General features: G+C 40.2%; 1 protein-coding gene across 1 annotated transcript in view; it reads right to left on the bottom strand.

Annotated features, from left to right (window-relative positions):
- The window catches only part of TBL1XR1 (TBL1X/Y related 1), a 114,145-nt gene that overhangs the window by 44,498 nt on the left and 50,063 nt on the right, over nt 1-19,584 (bottom strand). The window contains exon 2 of the mRNA XM_084267400.1: nt 18,904-18,968. The gene's annotated coding sequence lies outside the window, so the exon portion shown is untranslated. The remainder of the gene's footprint in view (nt 1-18,903; nt 18,969-19,584) is intronic.

Raw genomic sequence — 19,584 nt, 5'->3', positions numbered from 1 at the left:
GTCACCTACTTAAGGAGACAAAATTATCTTGGGACAGACAGATTCACAATGTTAATCAAGCAATTTAAACCTGGCTTGCCATAGCCCACGTCCTGCTCTATGGAAAAGATTCCGACAAGGAAATAAGAGTTTATTTTTCTCCGACTTTGGGAGCATTGCAGCTGCATATTGCTTAATAATTTAGTTTATTAAAGGCAACAACTGTCAAAATCTATACAAACTAATTTGTCGTACAGCAATTGTACATTATTGGAATCTTGTTATAATCTGACTAATGCAAGCTATTGCTTTCTAACCATGCCTGTAATTGGTTTCTTGGCTCTGTAGGCCTAAAGACAGTAATCCAAACCACCTTCCAGTTACACTGAAAAATATGCATGTTTGTGAAAAGTTACATTGCTTCATTTTCAGACTCAACGGGCCTTTAATAATTTGAGATTAAAAAAAATGCTTGCAAAAGGACGTTAATTTTTGGTGCTGTTCAGAAAGTTATATGTTTGTGTAGGGAAAGATCATCTTGAGACCAGTAAATGCCAAATGTATCGAGATACTTATGGAATACGAGACAAAGGCAAGAGGAAAAAGCGCAAAAATTTGCTCAGATGGAAGAATATACCAAGTCTAATACCTCAAAACTTAGGAAGGTGTGACAGTTACTCAAGAACTTCGGTTGTTTACTCCCAACACATGCAATTGTATGGCCCTCGCCTGCAATCCTTCACCAGAGTTCACTTCATCCTTAAGTTCCTTGAATTTGTTGGCAGATCAGCACCAGTTCAAAACACGAGAGTTTTGTGCAGGAATTGGTGCTCAGTATTCCCAGGGCAGGGTATGGGCCAGACGCTCTCACTCCAGTACCAACGTTGGCCCATGGGTAATTTTTAACATGTTTGAAGCTCTATAGTACTTTGACAAACATGGTTTACTATTTTTGATAGAAAAGATTAGCAAGTAAACATTACAAGAACCAGCGGGATCACCCAAATGCAGATATGTTTCTTAACATAGGAGAAAACATTGAAGTTGCTACTTGGAACACAAGAGAATTTTTGTCCATTTTTAGCACATTAAGACAGTTTTGGTTTGGGCTTTTTTAGCTACTGCAGAATCTTAAAGTTTGTGTATAACCTTGGCAGATTAAACACGCACCTTGTGATTACAGTAAAATCACCAGGACTACATCACATACAGGACTACATGCAGTAAGCACGTGTATAAATACAATATTCCCGAGTCACATGGAACCAAAAACACAAACAAGCACTGCCATGCAAACAGAGTCAGAAAACTTGCCAAGCAAACCACTGACAGTCACTCTTGATACGTCTCAAACTGACCGTGAAACTAGAGAAATGATGCTACAAGTGTCCTGCAGAGTTTAAACATGAGCCTTGTTATCTGCCTTCATATACACCTCTCAGCACCAGAACAGGCGAGTGCTTGGTAGTGTCAGTTCCTCCTCAGACCATGGTGAACCGGACAAACATGACCAGCTGTGTTTTATCACTGGAGAATAACTGAACTGTAAACACTTCTTGAAACAGCCTGGATCGCAAGCCATGCCTGAAACACCAACCTCTCCAGCTAAGCTCACTGTGTCAGTAACACGAGTGGTTTGGGGTTGGTTCTCTGCCCAGAGCTGTAACGTGCACAGGGAAGTACAAGAGAGACAGAAAAAAAAAGGAGGAAAGAAAAAAAACAAACCCCACACCCACCACCTTAAAATTGAAATATTTGGGTATCTGTATAAAAACGGAAGCAAGAAGGTTGCTGTGACATCTGCTATCCTTGTTTCTTTCACAACTATGATGCTCTGAACTATGGTGAAACACAGGCAAAGACACAGAGACTGGCAGCAGAGGAGAAACACCTTTCAAAGGGCACTGACAGTTGCCAGGAGGGCTGTGAAAGCTCAAAGTTCTGCACTATGCTTCCTGTATTGTCCGTAACCATGTCTTCCAACAAGCTAACAGCTATAGTGCCCTACCCTCCAAAGTACAGGATATTAAAAGGCAGAGAAGTACACCTGTTTGTTAGACATTTGGCACTAATATGGAGTTTTCCTCACACTCGGAACAAACTCTGAGAAAAACTTCATGCAGAAGATGCAACGTGTGGCTGATGGTACTGCTGATGCTTCCATTAACAGGTGAGTTTCCAGATAAGAGCCAGCAGGGTTTAATCCAGCAATAGCAAACACTGTCTAGGACACAGCTTACACCTCCCAGGACACCGAGCTAAATGAATAATGTAAAGTCTATAGATAGCAAGGAAAGAGTTTTTGTTGAGTGCTCATGAAGTTACAATGCAAAGACGATGCACGCAAATTCCACCGCCAGCAGCCACAGCCCAGGGTATCACAGCACTGCTGGATGGAGTTTAGCAGAATGCATTTGAAGTTGTTTGGCTATGTGACAAAACAGAGCTAAAAATACCAAGCACATGCAAAGTATAACGCATCTCTCACATAATCTTCCTGCCTTATTATAAACTCACATAAGAATTCATTAAAAAGAAAAGTATCACCCATGCTTATTAATCTACAGATGAGTGTAAGTGGGAGAGAAAAGGCAGGAGGCAAGGTGAATAGGTAGAAGATCATTTTTTCCCCATCAGAGCAAACCAGAACATAACATCTCTTTAGGATAGTAACATGTATGATGTGAGAAGTGATGTAAACTGGAACGCATGTTTTACTCTGATCCCAAAGGACCAAGCTTCCTGTGTGATGCCCCTTCTAATTTTATTCCTCTTCCTCCTCCACTTCCCACGGAGGCCTAAACAAAGTCCTGTTTCACTGTATACATAGGAAAACATGTAGCACTGATGCTGATTCAGGACTCTCAAAGTAAGCTGCTACATAGGCAACGCACCACTGGTTTCCCTCTTAGGGCTTGGTTGAAGAGGGAGGCTTTTCTGAAAATAGTTGAAGTCCCATTACTTTGACATCACCAGCTTCAGAAATACAACCAATTCTGCTTTCAAGCTTTGGGCTGCAGAGGCACTTAAGTGTGAACGTTACTGAAGCAAAAGTTTCAGAATTAAACATATATGCAAAGAAGGATGCACAGCATAGATGAATAATGTATGCCTATAAATAAGCAGAAAAATAGACTTAAAATATCCACATAACTATTAATTAGTTTTTAATATTAGATCTCTAGTCTATTTCCCTTCAAATTAGCAATTAGCCACCCACTAGCAAAATGTCAATTGCAAAACAAGAGATTGTATTTATAGTACAACCTACTTGGAGTTTTGAGAGACGTCAGCCAGCACTAAATTACAATACCCCTATTGTGTGCCTTCCCAAATTAACACCTAACTTTCACTATAGCCAACTATCAGTACAAAACTCATACTAGATCTTAATAGTCTTTATTACATCACACTAGCTGGTGCAAACAGTCTTCCACATAAAAGTTGACGCAGAAAGTAAGTAAAAAAATAAAAATAATAAATTAACATTAAGTGATTTATTGGTTTTAATCTGGCTCAGACACAGGTACGCTCTGTGCAGCAGTGATGCTGGGAGGAGTGTGTCCAGGAGATGGTAGTAAAAAATTCTTGGACCTGATTTTATTATTTCCCATGTAGAGACAAGCTTGGATTGCTTGTATTACAAGCAATGCACTGTGAAAGGCAATGTAATACACTACTCAGTCTTCAGGTTGTATTTGTATGGAAGTCACCAGCAGAGAGGAAACTACATATTTCAGCAATGAATGGAGGAAGGGGTATGTACCTGCAGAAAAGACCCTGCACAAAATCACACAGGTCCCTGATGACTGCCTGCTGCTCATCGAGATAGACGTAAGACAACTTTCACAGTGGCTACCTACTGCAACACAGAGGCCTCTCATGGAAAAACCCAACTACAGTGAGTATGGGATGCTTCTTCTCTACAGCTTTTGCAAAACAGTGTAATTCATGACTTCTGCGGCAAAACTAGACCATGTTGGCGATTTCAGGAGGTTGTGGGTGATTCTTTTCAAAGAATATGGCCTATTTCAACAAGTTTTCTCCTGGTTTGTGTTTGTGATTTACCTTGAAAACAGTTCTCCCTTTCTCACTCCAGATAACCTGACACTATCGGCAGAAAAAGTGGAAAAAAAAAGAGCTTTCTGCAGAGGTTCACTAAAGAGGGAGATCTGGCAGGAGAAATCCTGGCAACACACACTGAACTGCCTCAAGCCTTCTGCTGAAAGAGAAGTGGGACTCATTGTTTCAGGCATGTCTGCCACAGAGAGGAAACAGAAATAGAGAAAGAATTACATAGAAAGAGTTCTCTAAAACTTAAGGACTAAGGAACACCATGTCTTCAGCAAGAGGTGAGCTGTGCTCACATTTCAGTAGATAATAGTCCATTTTACAGTTTTATAGCAGATTAATTTGGAATACTCAGAACTGTCTGAAAGACAGACTCGAAGAGAAACACAGTAATCACTGCTGCTCATCTTTCCTCTTGGTATAAAAATCACATCACTTTCCATCAGCCTGCAGGAGCACACTCCTCCTAATAACGCCTTTTAAAGAACTTCCTTCTACAGCTACCTCTTTTATTCTTGTAAGGAAGAAAAAAGAAAAGGTTAAAAAAATCCTCCTAGCCTTAAGATCTGCACAAAACCAGGGACCCTGTGCCAACCATTTAATTTCTAATGTATTTATGCATACCAAAGTATTTGTACAAGGAAATCAATTGTAGCTGCAACTAATTTTGCACGTTGCCAATTCACTTTTAAATCCATGGGGAGTGAAGAGAATCCTGAATTATTAAGATCATCATTCGCTATCTGGGAACAAGATTGTCTATGTTTTTCCATTTCCTACATTTTCCTTTTATCATATAATTCACTTTAACACCGTGACTATTAACAAGTAGAGGAGTCAAAATTGAGAAAAGGAACTGAGAGCTGCAAGAAGAAACAAAATACAAAGCCATCTGGGATCCAAAGTCACTTTCATCACATCAGTATTTTTATATCCATTGTACATTTCATTTTTTCTAATAACTGTCCCACATGTGAGCAGGGAGGCTGCCAGGTACTTTAAAAGGAGATAGGGAAGAAAAGACGAACGCGGTCCCATCCATCCCTTGCTGAGTTTTTCCTTTGTATAGGCTAAAAATATTTAAACCCTAAGCAGATCAGTTAAAAAAAAGTGAAAAAAAAAATCAGGATTACGGTGGTCTTGACCAGCTAAGTGAAAGTCTCCACTATCAACAAGTTCCATTCGAGCAATGGCTGTGGGGAGATCAGCATGTCTTATAGCCACGAATAAAAACTGGAGCCCAGCTATAGATAAACAAATCAGCCTCTGCAGCTCTAACACCACAATCAATCTTACACCCTGCTACACCAAACCAGCACCTAGCCAAGGCCTAGTTTGTACCTCCTGAGCTTTCTCCAATTCTAAATCAGTTCACCAAAACAGCTTTTCTTAAAACACCCAAACCCCACCAGCAAAAGGGGAAGTGTTGTTCTTAGCTAACGCTCATCATAGGCAAAGAAAAGCATTACAGAGGGAGGGGCATTTGACAGGATTTTTATGTCTTAATTAATGCAAATAGAAGTAGGGATAGGACTTAAGAGGTTTGGGTATGTTACGGCGACGAAGGCAAGTGGTTTTCTGGGAACTCCTGGCTCATGCAGACCACTCAAAAAAAATCCACAACGAAAACTTCTTCAAACCACAGAGAACGAACAAGCCAATAATGGACACTTAACCCCCACCACTGGTAGATGAACACCCCTTTAAGGAGCATGTCTTCACAGGATTATTCAGTCTCACAGGTTCCATGTCACTACAAGGGGCTGCTGTTCACCACGCAAACCACAGACCTCTCCGGCAATCTGTGTGCATCTCCCGGTAAAAGCTTCCCTCACTCAAAGATGCCCAGGAAACTGCCTTTCCACTGACTTTAATATATTAACTGAACTGAAATTATTATAACAGAATATTCTATTATATAACAATAATCCTATGCCATTGTATCCTTCACCTGAACTGCCCTTAAGAAGAGAGCAGATCCGATGACCCCGTGCAGTACAGCAAGAAAGCAGATGCAGTTACTCAGTTATACAACCTCTCGGGATGAAGATGAGGGCAGATTCAGGCCCTGGAATGCAGTCAGTGAATGAGATGACATGGTCAAGTGATCATGGACTTTAACTTCAGCTCCTGAACCTGCTAGGCTCTAAAAATTCTATTCAAAGTGTATTAAAAATGTTATTTTCTTTAACAGGTGAAGCAAAGTTGATTATTCAGAATTGCAAAACTCAGATGAGATAGAGGTTCATTGTAAATATGTCACAACATAAATTATTGAGGGGAAAAAAAAAAGCTCATTTTTTCAAGAAGAGAACTGAGAGCACTTGCAGGTAGTTAAGGTTTGTAGGGCTTTCTAGACCTACTGTATTTTACATTTATACATACATACTATCTTTTCTAAAAGGGCTAGAAGATAATCGCTGATCCATTTTCATCCCCTTTTATACTGAAAAGCAAACTACTTAAGTGCTAACTACCTCCGACAATGTAATTAAAACCTGACCCCATTTCTAGACATGAACCAGCTGTGTTTTTCACAGCACAGTGATATGTAACCAACCTCGTCCCTGTTTACCTCAATTCGTTTGTAACACTGAAACCTGAGGAAAAACACCAAGGCTACTCCAAATAACTGCTTCGAAGGAAAACAAGTAGGGATGCATGCAGGGGCGTGGATGGTAACCCACACATGGGTGCTCTGACGACTTGTAGAGGGGGAAAAGCCAAACTAGTCTATATGCAGAGCTTTTATCACTCATCTGCACTGCAAAAAGACATCAAGTGAATTACAAGGCCGCAATGCTGGGATTATATAAAACCTCTGGTAGTCATCATCTTTATTATCTGAGTATAAATCACAATGTGCAACGATACAAACCCGTGTAAAAACTGAGGTGGTTACACACACTCGGATAAAACGGAGCTGTAAAAAAAAAAAACCCAAACCCAAAAGCTCCAAAACACAGAGATACAAAACAACACATACAACAGATCGTGGGGATTTTACTCATTTCATGTATAATTTTTCTGTTCTATTTCAGGCACCTCTGGTTTTGCTCAGGGACCTTCAGAACAATTAAATCCAGACACTATAAACATTATTATTACCACCACTATTTATCTGAGTAACAGCAGCATCCAAAAGACCCTTTTTCAAGATGAGGGCCCCACTGTGATAAGGCTGCATAAACATATAAAACCTCAGCCTTGTGCTCTCTGTCCTGTTCTCTCTGAACAGACTGGAATCTAACCAGACAGGGTCGATAAACAACATAAAAAGTAAAATGTCAACAGCAACAACTACAATCTCCTATGCAGGACTCTTGTTGTTTTGTTTTAATACATTTTCCTTAGACCATCTGCTTACTCTTTCTTACTGTCAAGGTCCTCCAGATAGCCTGCATCACAGCTGCTGCTGATTCTGTCCTCCTAGCACAGCCCATTAAGAAAGAAAAAAAGAAAAGAAAAAATTTCTCTTCTGGGGGAGGCAAAAAACACTGAAGAGTCTTCAAAGATAATGAAACTGCCGAGATGTAACAGGGCTTTTCTAGTCATTCCTGAAAGTGCTGGCTGGTTCTAAGTTAGGATAAATACAACGTTGAATACTGCTGTCTTTGTCTAAATTCAGTAACTTCTTCGGAGAGCGAAATGAAGTATTTTGAAGTACTGAATGAGAATTAGATGGTAGCCTTTGGTTTATTTAAATAAAAAACCCTAAAGAGCTATATAACAAGTCTACTCTCTGTATGGAAGAGACAATCTACACACAGTTAACAGCAAGAGAATGTGACTTGTCTTACTTTCTGCCCATGTAGCAGCTAACAGCCTCCTACAGACAGGTCCTTGCTCACCCCAAGACTGCAGCAGAAATACAGGCACTGGGTGAGATTACAGCCCAGTGAGCAGGAAAGGGTTTTGAGGGAACAGGCTGAGAAAGGAAAAAGCATCACAGGAACAGGCATTTTTTCTGTTCTTGGCTCTGGCTGTTGGGCTGAGTTCGGGAATGCCTTATTAAACAGCTGAAGCTCTAGAAATTTGCAGCCGTTATCCTAGTGTGAGGCAAAACGTTACACACACTGCTGCCTGTCTAGGATTCTTCCTTCATTCAGCAAATATCTAGTAGATTTAAGATTCCCAAAACAAATTATTTTTCTGGGTGTTACTAAAAAATCTGTACAGCTCGTCAAGATTTGGTTAGAAGTGATAAATAGATGTGTTCCTCCAGTGAAGTCCACGCTCTACAGATCCTGCAGCTGCTTTTCTCATTGCAACTTAGTACAGGAGAAAGGAAGCAAAAAAACCCTGTTCAAAATGCTCCATTTTGGAGGATTTGGGGCATTCACCTATTACTACACAAACAACTGTCCCCATCTCCCTTTTGTTATACCCATCCTTTTTGACAGGGTTGTTCTTTTTATTTAACATTAGAGATCTACCCTGAAATTCTTCCAGGAATACACAGCAAGTCAGGGAACACTTTACCTGTTGACAAGTCCACTATGTTTAAGAAATGTGTTTCCCTCCACCCAATTCTCCAACTACCCTTCCCAATTACAGCACTCTTATCACAGTATTTCACCACACTGTGAACAAGATAGCCACAAAACTGCTCTTCAAGCACACTAAAACCACATGTGCATTCCTGGTGTACCATTGTTTCACAGCAAGTTGCTTGAGTAAACAAGCCACAGTGTTATCTTCCAAGCTGGGATCCTGGGCAATACTCAGCTCCCACAAAACAGCCAAGGAAGGATGACAGACACCTCTCACCAGGCATTCGTTTCACCTATTTCTACTGCCAAACAGGCCTTTAGAGTTGACCTCTAGGCAACGTTCATGGACCAGAAGAGACATGTGAGGCAGGACTAGATAGTTTTGCATTTTCAGGGTTTTTTTAACATATATGACTCTGAAAGCATTTATTTTCTACTGGAAGATTTCCGGGGAGGCAGCACTGTTCAAAACAAATGAGATGCTGCAGGGCAAGAGAAGGAGGAAGCAAGTGTGCTATTCTGTGATCTAGCTCTACTGCTGGGATCATCAAGGTCATTTCCCTACCCAGAGCCTACAAACCTCTAGAAACCACTGTGGATTTACCACCAGATGAGTTACAAGCTTAAGCTACACTGTTTTTTCTTCAAAAGCAAGCACTGGGGTTCCTAAAGTACGAGTATTGCATAGTTGAGATCTTTTTAAGTAGATGTCACCCATCCCAGCTGTAGCTTGGCATTTCCAGCAACTCTCTGCTGAAACCTTGCCTTCACTCATGCATCATGCATCAACCTTGCAGTAAAAACTAAACCTTAGGAAGCCCAAAATCAAGTGGGTTTTTTTCCTGAGGTTTGCTATGTATAAGCTCTCTTTGGAAGGCTTTAAAATTTACATAGGTAAATGTCTTAAATTTATTTACATAACAGATTAATCTGCTTTCCAAATCAGACAAAAAAAAAATCAATCCAAGAATCTGTTGCATGCTTCTGAAACTGGCGAAGTATAACGTTCATATTCAGTATACTGTTTTCTCCCAGGCAGCAGGTTCTATCCCAAGTTCCTAACAGAAGGACTTGATTTTACTCTTATACAGGTCAAATTTGCTAATCTGGCTAAACAAAACACAGCCAGAAAGATCACTGATGCTCTCTCCAGGTTACACAAAATTAAGCTCTCACCTTTCAAGACAAAACCTGTTATTGTACAAACTGTGCTTGTTAGGAAGACTGCCAGGCTCCCCCCTTGAGCCCAGTTTACATTAACAAGTGTCCATCTCAAAACTAACAAGCTTATTTTGCCTCCCATTATATTATGGCAAGATTATCCCAAAATCTTACTCCCCGATGAATGTTTTCTAGTCTCCAGCCTGAATACACTCCTTGCCAAGATATAAGTGTTTCTTCTGCTCCATTTTACACTCATCTTTCTTGCCTGTGGTCTACCAGAGTAGTTCAGAGTTACACACAGGGATTTAGCCTTGCACATGAGCAGCATTAGCACCTTCCTATTTCTACCATAAGTACCTCTTCACCTTACTGACTTTAGGTCTACACTTTTCAGAGCTGCAGGGTACTAGTGAAAAGATACCCTTTGATTTTACTGGCAGACATCCTCAAGTCTTTCTATTCCTCTGTCACTTTCAAGAAATGAGCACCTAGCTTAGGGCAAAACTCACATCTATCCCGAAGTGCACAACCACGCATCTTGTGCTATGATATTTCAGTCCACTTTTTCCACTCAGGTTCTAAAGGTCATCCAGCTTTTCCTGTAGGATACTCTGATCCTTGTTTACACTGACAGTACCTCCCAACTTTATGTCGCTGGCAAGTTTTATTGCACACTCCGACTTTCAGTGCCAAGTTCGTTAGTAAATACATTAACGTTGGCCCAAGACCAATTCTTAAGACAACAAACTTCCTTTAGGCCCAGCACATCCCTTGTGACAACAGATGACATCACCTCCCCTTTAACGCACTCCTTACCCCACAATTCTACAACATCTCATCACTATTCTATTTACTACACACCACTGGAGCAAGTATAATACTACAGTCTTCACAGATCAACTCTAGCTTATTCATTGTCTAAAACCAAAAGAACGTTCTATGGAAGACAGACAACACAGAGGTGTCTATCTTCCCACTATAGGTGTTCATTAAGCCCACGTGCTTAAATCTTATTTATTTTGATTATAAATATATATTATATGCACACAGGCAAATACAGAGTATCAACCTTTCCTCAGTTCCTTCCCAGTGTAAAGCCAGAGCTCTCATGCATGCCAGACACCAAGGTGTTAGCACCAAACTACATGAGCAGATGCAGTTACGTCAAGCCATGGAGCATTCATGCTTCTTCCCAACATGCCACAAGGCACGTCTGACTGCAGATGAACAAAAAGCAGCCCGATGAAAGGGAGAAGCAGTAAAAATCCAAGGAGCATTACCAACAGGGTAATTCCCTACAACCGTCATGACACGCTCATAGCACAAGGCAAAAAATCAGGAGTTTGTGGAGTTTAGGTTAGGAGAAAAAGGAAATCCAACTGAAATACATGGACCACCACAGAGACCACCACAGCATGTGTTTTTAAAATCTAAAAAGAGAGGCAATGCTGGCTCTGTAGGCTACAGAGATGGATCTGCTGAAAAACTTCAGTCAGTCTTGGCAAAGAGGATTGCGGAACAAAAGAAGATGGGTCAATGAAAACAATTTCGATCCACAACAGCCTATTCATTCTTTTTTTTTTGTTTTCAGCTTCAGTCAAAAAACCAGGACACACAAGAGCCTGCCCACTCACTGGGGTGAACTTTAAACCAGGTTATCTAGTAAATTACAACAGCACAGGAAACACCTAAGCAATAGGCAAAATGGAACGATTCAGCACAAAAGGATTTTGCTTTTAGAAAGTTAAATATAAAATAAACTGGGGATTATGCTAGTGGAAAGGTATGCCGACAACCTGCTCTTAGCTGCATTCACATTTACAATCTCATAAGCAACCAAGTTACTTGCTTATTGTAAGATGCAGGAAATCTGCAGAAGAAAAGGCAGTAATAACCTTGCCTACAGAGCAGCACATCACCTCAGGGGTGCCCATGGTGGGAAGTAATACCTTGTAAGGTATTTTCTATTTAGACCAAAACCCCAGCATCTGTAATGCTGTTTCCATTTGCAATGTATGTAATTAACAGTCAGCTCCTCAGTGTTTCCTTGGGATCAAATTCCCTCACCTACTCCTCAGGTTACCTCCCATTTCCCAGATGGTCAGCCACCAGAAAACATCTTCTGCGCCTCAGACTCTTCTTGGTTAAATCCATTTTGACGGCTCATTAACAAAATAATTTATCAGCTGTTGCAAGAACGGCTGTTATAAATTTGTTTTCTATGTAAATCAGGTTCCATGCAACTAGGATGGAATTCCAGCCTTTTCAAATGCATTTTAATGTGAAATGCTGACATCAAGTCTTAAGTTCATTTGATTATTTTTTCTGTTTATGTTATTAGTAATCAGCTTTTCTGGCACTCTTTTCTGTTCCAGTTCAATCTCTCAGTTGAATTACTTGAACTCCTGGTGAACTACACCAAAAAAAAGGAAAATTAACTAATGCCTCGTTTGATCTTGTGACCATAAAACTTGTGTTTTCATTCCCTCTTTAACCTTTGACCATCTATTTTTCCCCTTAATTTGTGCGTTATGTACCTGATAGTTTTAAATTTGTTTCTTTTATTCATGGAAAAAAATCCACTCTGACGGCTGATCTGCCCTCTATTCATTTAACCATCACTGACTTTATTCTGGATTCTCATTAATAAGCATGCACTGAAATCCCTTCTTCATAGTCCATCCAACATGCACATTATTTGATGTGCTGTAGTTCCTTTACCAGAAGTTCATGGCTGTTGTAACAAAACATGGTGACTAGGCTAATAAAGAAGCTTACAAGGGAGTGAAATGGGTGATTTTATAAAAGCTTGGTTTCCAATTAATGACTTTAACTCTCCTTTTCAATCTATTATGATGGACTGAACTTATTTTATGCCACTGGGTTGACATCTTTTGACACACGTGAGAAACACCTGTACACGTGATAAAACATTTTTAAGCCACATGTAGACCACCAGAAAATACATTTCAGCTACATCCAAGAGAAATTAAATGAAAGAGAAAAAATAATCATGAGTATCATTAATGAGGACAAATATTCCAACTAGGGCTTACATCTGTCAGTGCTCTCCATCTGAGTGAATATTAAAATCATGGATGTCTATCCTACATGTGCACATCAAGCATCAGACCCAGGAGAATTCAGAAGACCCCTTGCCTTGAATGGATTTTTTTATATGTTCATGAAATCACGATCAGAACACCACACATAACCTTCACTTGCCACCATGGGTGCACTAAGCCAGTGACTATGATCCTTGTTTCTATTCGTATGACCAGCTAGAGAACTGACACCTAAGTACAAGCTTCCAGATCTGGCATCCATACTGTTGGCCATGCATATGCAGGGTCCCGAGTCTCTGGTAACCAGCAGATCTCAGTTTCTCCTCCGCAAATAGAACTCAAGTATATTCAGTATCATTCCCCAGCCCACAGACTTCCTGTTATTTGGCAGCAACATTCATTATTGCCCAACCCCACCGAAACTAAGGGCAGCTTTTACTTTTGTTGCTTTGAACTACTATCAACTTTCAGTTGACAACAAGGAAACCAGGATGAAGATGCAGTCATGGCAGTGACACATTTACTGGGTTTGCTAATCAAATAAGCCCCACTCTTCTCCAGAAAGTAACACTCAACGGGCTCAGACACCAAAGAACCTGTCCTTCAGTTTTCTCTACAACATCCTTCCTTCTTCACGTACACATAATATCCAGTTTCATTTTTTAAATATGCAACAAACTTCGTCACTGTCAAGAACATTTAACCCTGTATTTCGAATTCTTTCATAGAATAGAGTGGGAAAAAGGGTCATATCAGGTTACACAACTTCACCGTGGGCATATGGCAGTGAACTCACGGCAGAAACATAAAATCTCCCTCTCTAAAGCAGATGGCATGCTGATCAAGTAAGATATCATCTAATGCTAGCTGCACTACTACTGCTGCTACAACTACCGAACTAAAACCAGTATAAAGTGGTAAAGGCAGAAACACCCAAAGGTAAAGGAAGAGGAAGATGACAAGTTTAAAAAAACACAGAGAAAAGCAGCAGTGACACAGAGCAACCTCTTGCAGCAAAAAAAGCCTCTTTAGGTACATTTAAGATTTTAAACGAATAGCAATAAGCAAGGAACAGCAACAGCCCTCGTTCTGTTTTAGAGGCCATTCCCCCAGTTTGAGATACTGGCCCAGTTCCCTTTGCTCTTGTGATTGCACTGCACTGGGCAGCTGCCAGGGGCTAAATAGCCTGGCTGCTTAGATAATTACATATTTATGATTCTGCCGAGAATTCTTAGTCAAAGCTTATTTCTGAACTGTAAAATGCTTAGAGAATCAGCAGTTCTCTGACAAAGGCCACTTCAAAAAGAGCCACAGCTTCTTAAATTTTTTAAGGACAGTTTTTTCCCTTTCAGTTGATCCATTCAGTAGCGAACTTTAATGGTAGAAAAAGGAGGCAAGGAATGCTTTTCCTATGGATCAGAAAGGGATCTTACTGCTGGTTTTGACTTGCTTTCTGTGGAAAAAATAGAAAATTTTTAAAAACTTGCAAAAATGGATGAGAATGCAGTCGTACATCCATTTCTTAACACTTATCACAGCATACACCCTAACATACCACACATTTTTTCCTCAATAAATTTCTAGAGCTTCCTCTTCAATACATATACCATTAGATCAGCTAATCCATGCCGATCCAATAAACAGAACTTATGGATGAACACTCAAATATAATCGTTCAGCCATAACCAATTATCAGACAAAATACATTAGACTTCAGCTTCCTTCATTGGTAATAGCATCCATTGATTTCAGAAGCAGCAGAACAGTCCAACATTTCATGTTGACACTTCAGCGTATTTCAAAAACTGCTAGAAATATATATATATTTTTTCTTTTTAAAGCTATACTCTGTAAACTGTGCAACCAACAGGCTCAACAAGGAATTTCATGAGCACTTTCAGACCATACCACTGAAAGTGCTTTCAAGCTTGGTTAGCTTTATGCACACAAGTACTCCTTATTTATGTCTCAAAAGAACTGTTCCTACACTCACAGATACAGGTACACACATGTGTATCTATCTGAAGAATAAAGGCCTGAGTCTTGCAGGGTTATTTCTTTTGAAGTAACTATTTGTATGTTTTGCAGCCAACATTTTAAGTACTGTCAAGTTTCATCAATTCTTGAAGCAGGGTTTCTGTTCTCATTATAATGAAAACCAACCTTCAGCCTTACCATCTTCCAAAGGTCTGCCCACCCACAGATATTCTTTTGTACATACTCATAGTTATGAGATGACATTCAGTCCCTGTTGAAACAAAGTCCATTTTGCAATTCCAGTGCAAACCCTGGAGCTAGCAGCACGGACCTCCTGCTGCCCTTAGCAAACGTTGGCAGAGGTAGGGCTTCCATGTCAAACCCAGTTCCTTCAATTGTGAGGGCAGGTTCCTGCCCTCTCCCTGGCTCATCTTCCTCTGCAAGCAAACCTTCCTTGTAACGGCTAGCAGAAGATTAACCTGGCATATAAATCACCATTTAGATGTGTGTAGCTGCTGTGGAATCACAGGCTAATAGATACATTCATTTATTCCTTTAGCTGTCTTCTAAGGAGTAGTTAAGGTCAGAGGATGACACTGCAGAAGGCACCACAAAGGGGTTGGTGGGAAAAGCGTTCCTGCAGTCTTGGGGAAATTTCTGCAGAGATCTTCCTACCCCTTCACTGAATGCCTTTTTCTTTTGAGTGACTACTTCATCCCTCCAGCTCCTCCAACCACTGCTGCTGTTTCTGGGCTGGGTAATCACCTTGCACCCGTGAAATTTCCTGGGCCAAGAGACTTAACACCTACAGAGCTGTTCTGTAGCAAGTCCCTTACATGTAAGAAGAGCTGACGTAACACATAGTAGGGGTGTCACACCTTCAAAACACAGTAGGATATATTCACCTAAAAGTAGATTTAAAACACCTACTTTGTATTCCCCCAAGAGACTACTGAGGACATGACTTAACTGTCAATGACCCCACTTCTTCTGAAGTAACTTTGTGTTCACTGACTATGCTCAGACTTTTCCTGTGTCAGCTTGTAATAAATGATAACGCCCTCTATTCTCTTCTGCAGGAGACCTTTTTAACTGATCAGGGAATTGATCTTTGTCAAACTAACCATGCAGTAAGAGATGCCAAGAGCCCAGGCACAGTGTTGCTCAGGACGTATCTCAGGAGGCCGCTGTGCTGCCTTTCTTGCTCGATTCTTCCGTAGCCCTTGCCAGTTACTTCCTGTAGAATTAAACCCAGCACAGCAGGCTGTTATGTGATAGTCACAAAGAGACGCTTCACACCTTTCCCCTAGTTCCTAGGCTTTGCACACTTCTTTTTGTATATGAAGATACACAAGTCATGCAGACACACAGACATATCCCGGCCACACATACTTATGCATACGTACATACACACACACACACACCCCCCCCCCAATATGCACGAGCCTGCCTGCTTCAGTAACTTGTGAGGACAGAAAGGCAACCAGCTTTGCTTCCAAAACTCGCAAGAGAAGCGTTGCAAGCTACAATGGAATACATCTCTCAGGTCAGCTACCTAATCCATCACATAAAAAAAATCATTTGCTCAAGCCCTTGCGGAACACCTGACGCGATCTTCTGCTCAGGCCAAAGGTCCACGTCTTTCGATTTTTATTTCCAACACATTCATTAATCCTTATGACCGTGGATTAAATACCCAGGTATCAGCCTCTAAATAAACCATTGAAATCCTACAAGAAATAGCATTACACACATTTTCTAACAGGCCTTTTTTGTTAAGCCTTTGTGTCTTTCCTGTGAGACTTTGAGGAATGGGATGGATAAGTCACACCAACTGAACTCAGCCATACCCTCTTTTAGAAGGCCATATCACAGTACAAATATCTTATTAAAAAAAACAACCCTGCCAACAATTACAATACGTTTTTAACGAGTAACTGGTATTTTACCATATTTAGTCATCAGTTAACTTATAATAGGCATTGCTTAAATAGCTTTAAAATAGAAAAGCAAAGGAAAAAAAAAAGGGTTGTGTAACTTCTGTGTTTTACTTTGTAAGTCCTCAGAAATGGAACCGACAATGATGATTATAAAAACTGATCAAAAACACTAGTATCATTTCTCAAGGGAATCAGAAATTAATTTCTGATGAAAATATATGTATTGAACACGTGGAGCCAAGTAACACCAAGTCCTGTTTGGGAGAAGAATACAAACTGCTGTTTCCAGGTCAACCTGTGGGTCACACTTTGTCTACAAACATCAGAGACAAAAACAACACTATGAAAACCTACAAAAGTCTATTTTACTTAAGCTATGTTTACTTTTGGGATGATGAAGAATGTGTCTAGCTTGTCTCTTAAATCTACATTCAAATAGTTTCAAAGTTAATTAAGAGATGAGCAACTGTTTAGAAATCTCTAGAATAATAAAATATAACAACTTATAGCACAAAAGCAGCCCTTAAAGAAAAGAGTGGGGAGTATTTCACTTCACTGCAAGTAACAGTTGAGTATGTTTTATGATCACTGTAACAACTAGCACGCCCTTGAGACTGTGCAATTCTGAATTTCTAATATAATTTGTAGGGGGAAAATTAGGATAAAACGCAGTAACATTTCAAGTACAGTCTCTCAGTATTTTAAAATTTTATGAAGTATAAGGACTGGGTTAATATGGAATGAGTCATGTTTTTCAGAGCAGCAGTAATACAGACCAGTATTTTAAATCATAACTAAAAACACGCTCAAGTAATACAAAATAAAAAGAAATCGGAGTAGCTTTGGGGGGGAAAAGGTCAACAACAACAGTGAAAATTTAACAATAATTGAAACTAGCAACACTCTCAGCCTTTTCTGTTTTGGCAAGTTAAAATACCAGGCTAAATGACCAGGTAAAAACAATGCCTTCATACTCAACAAATGCGTTCCCACCAGCTGAAATTCATCCCAAATCAATAGATACTTTACACGCATCAACTCTGAGCCTAAACATCAGGCTATTAAATGACAAATGCACTTGGTGCAGATGATCTGATTTCAGAGTTGTGTTTGCTTTACTTAGTGCCAAATACACACTGCACTGCATTGCACTCCATGATTTCTTCAAGAGTCAACAGAGTTACTTACTGCATTTCAAAGTAATGCAGTTACATCCAAGCAAACTCTCTTGGAGTGTCATTTTGCCCACAGGATAGATGCAAAGGAATATGTGAGGCTATAATTTACTTACTTATTCCTACACGCAAACCAAAGGAACCCAGTTCTGCTCTCAGATCCCAATTTGATGTTTTTAAAGCTAGTGGTTAGAAATACTGTCCCTTTAATGTCTGTACTGAGTACAGTGATCCAGAGATGCTTGAAATACAAAACTCAGCCTGGCACTGAATGCATTTATTTCTTAATGCTAATGCTGCAATTACCATTCCTGTAGCATCTCTCAACTGTGACAACACAAGATACCAAAACCGCTGAAGAAAGATTATTTGATCAAAGCTGAAGCACTAAGTTCCATTCCTTCTCTTCAGACCTCACCTCTGCCTTCCATTTGCACAACTATCAGAAAGCAAAACAAAAAGACAGTCCGCAAATCTGAACTGCTAATAGTCCATAACACCACATAAAATTCCAGAGATGGGCTAAGAAGATTGCATCAACCAAGGCCCTTTTTACAAGGGCCAAGATTTTAACTTCACTAGTCTTATGCTGTCAGATGTGCTGAAGCAAAATACACCTGACACTGCACAGATTTTTTTTAATTAATTAATAGGAGAAGCTCATAGTGCTGAAACAAACTACAGAGAGCACCCAAGCGGGGGCAACAGAGCACTTGGCTCAGCTACAGCTTGCCCCAAACATGAACTTGACCAAAAGAGGAAGCAAAACCAGTTACCAACAGGATGAGCTGTGTTACTGTCAAGTCACACTTCTCGCTTCACAATTACCATGCTGCCCTGCTGCCCTGCTTCCCACGGGATGAAGTCCAGATACAATTTTAATATATTTATCAGGCAGAATAAGGTCTAGATGTTTCTTAAAGAATTGAAATAACACACTTGTAGCTATTGTAAAAATAGTGTTTGCAGTGTAAGACAGCTTACGGTCTATCTGCAGGAAGGAACCACAGCACTGTGTGTCAGTTAAGAAGGTACTTACCATTGGCAGTGCATTGATATGCGGAAGTTTTCCTTTCAGGTGCCTCTTGCCACAGAAGGGTGATGCTGACCAAAAAAAAAAAAAAAAAAAAGAGACAAAATAGGAACCATAAGTTTTTGGGTTGGTTTTTGGTTTTGTTTTTCAGAACGGTGGTGTTAACGCAATATGAAGTTATAGAGTTTGGGACGTTGCAGCTCTTGCAGCCTATTCTGTTCAAGGAGCTGAGTGATTACCACCGGGTTTGTATACAGCCCAGAGCAGCAGTGATCAGGCAGAGAAGAGCATGCAGAGCTGGGGTTTTGCATATATCCTGTCGCTACCCACATCACACAAACTGCTCCTGTGGGGAGCCTGAAACAGAGACCTTTGAACAAATAAGCCTGCTGAATGAACACTCACACCATCAGACCTCTAGACAGTCGCACCCATTCAGCAGGAGCACATGCAAACAACACGACCTGTGTATAAAAATCCCGATGCCTGGGTTTTGCCTTAGCTCTCCAAAAAAGCTTTGGGAAGTTAACTGGGCAAAGTAGGTAGCTTAGGGTATCTTCTGCCCATATCAAATTTCTTCAGGAAATAAACCTCAGCTCCCGATTTCTAAACACACTAAAAAGCCTCAAACAAAAATCAGCATTCCAGCAGTTTGACTTCCAAAATGGTTACGTCCACTGAAAAGCA

This window comes from Gallinula chloropus (genome assembly GCF_964237585.1).
Source record: "Gallinula chloropus genome assembly, chromosome: 8".
Taxonomy (NCBI): Eukaryota; Metazoa; Chordata; class Aves; order Gruiformes; family Rallidae; genus Gallinula; species Gallinula chloropus.
Note: the sequence above shows the minus strand (reverse complement) of the source record. Positions and strands in the feature narration are given on the sequence as shown.